At 42.6% G+C, this 1,883-nt stretch overlaps 1 pseudogene; it reads left to right on the forward strand.

The window, feature by feature from the left end:
- Positions 1-652: 652 nt before the first annotated feature.
- On the forward strand, positions 653-1,529 carry LOC149243710 (organic cation/carnitine transporter 4 pseudogene; annotated as a pseudogene).
- The last annotated feature ends 354 nt before the right edge of the window (positions 1,530-1,883 follow it).

Genomic DNA, 1,883 nt, shown 5'->3' on the forward strand with positions numbered 1-1,883 from the left:
TAAGATCAGGAAGGTGACTTTCGTTGTATTGTGGATTTGTGTTGGTTTATTAATCACTTATTCTGATTCATATATGTTGATCTCATTATCTATATGATCCGAATATAAAAAGCAGAGGATTCCTGAGAATAGAGAATATATTCATTAGTTTATAATTTATGTTCTAGCATTATTTGGCTAGCTGACCAAGTCATTTGGACATGGCTTTGCCCTGGTTGCAGGTATTCTTCAAAGTGATCCACTAGTGCAAGTGTTTATCATAGATCTCCACAAAAACAGTGAAGTGTTTATCATAGATCTTTATCATAGATCTCAACAAAAACAGTGAAGTGTTTATCATAGATCTTCACAAAAACTATTAACAGTTAATCCATATGGATATAATTTCGAAAACAGTTTGGGATACAAAATTCAATTCATTACGCCATAAGGCGTTTCCCTTTGAAATGAATTGCCCCAGCCGATGTCGTGTCTTATTGTTGACCAAGTTTGGGATACAAAATTCAATTCATTACGCCGTAAGGCGTTTCCCTTTGAAATGAATTGCCCCAGCCGATGCCGTGTCTTATTGTTGACCGTAGATTTGTGGTGTTAGACGATTGAAGGAAGTTTGGTCGTTGATCCTCACACTGTCCTTTTGTCTCCCAACCCAATGGCCTCTATGTCTTCTGAGTTATTGTTCGGGCGGTGGCAGATTAAGCATTTCTTTCTGTCGAGCCTCGCACGGACACTGGAGGCCTTTCCTACGATGGTCATGATTTTCGCCGACTATGAACCCCATTGGCATTGCAATGGAGGGAAAACCCCAGAGGATTTCCTTTCCGTGAAGCCAAGGTTCGAATCCTGCAGCCCGACGGGATCTATATGCTCCATGGACCGGGCCTCATGGGACTGGGACGGAGGCCCCGGGGTTTTGACGGTCTGCGGATGGGATCTCGTCTGCGGCCAGAAATACAAAGTTGGGTTTCTGCAGTCTGCGTTCTTTGTCGGGTGTTTGCTCGGTAATTGATATTTTCAGCCCCTGTGCGCTTTTATATTTGACGGCTGATCGCCATTAAGAGTTTCTTTCAGTTTCTGATTTATTTTTTTATACAGGTGCAGGGATATCTGGGCATCTATCGGATTCTTCGCTGGGGCGTGAGGGTGTCCTGAAGTTGGTCTGCATCTGCAATGCCATTTTTGGTTTCTTGACAGCAATGTCGCCGAATTTCTAGGTTTATTTAATTCTCCGTCTATTGATGGGAATTAGCAATGGTGGCCTGGGGTTGTCATCGTTCTTCTTGGCGATGGAAGCCGTCGGACCGTCCAAGAGAGCACCGGTTGGCATGTCGACTTTCTACTTCTTTTCTCTCGGCATAGCAGTGCTGCCGGCTCTGTCCTACTTTTCTAGCAACTGGAGATATCTGTACGTCGCGGGTTCGATTCCCTCGGCCGTGTATTGCATCTTCGTTCTGCCATTCGTTTGGGAGTCCCCGCAGTGGTACCTGGTGAAGGGCAGGCTGAAAGAAGCCATGGGCATCATGAGATAATAATCATCATCCCTCCATGATTCACATTATAGAAATAATAATTGACATTATCCACATACACAACTCTTGTGATGCATCTTTCTCATATGCTCAGGTCATTTTTTGAAATAAGTGTACTCATCCAATGATGGAGACTCAACACGCATGAGGTACATTAGTCATTTATTCATAAGAATATTTTTCATTTAGTATATTGGGATGTAAAGATTGTGGGTTGAAGTTGGAAATGAATCATGATGCTTGGAAGTTATACCACTACAACAAAACCAGCGATTAGCGTCCCTTTTTACTTCTTTTTTTGCATCTAGAGCCCATTTTTGGTGCTATTTGCATCCATTTATCAAATATGGTGCA

This window comes from Pinus tabuliformis, chromosome 8, assembly GCF_031772625.1.
Source record: "Pinus tabuliformis cultivar Carrire ecotype Pingquan chromosome 8, CPIR1, whole genome shotgun sequence".
NCBI lineage: Eukaryota > Viridiplantae > Streptophyta > Pinopsida > Pinales > Pinaceae > Pinus > Pinus tabuliformis.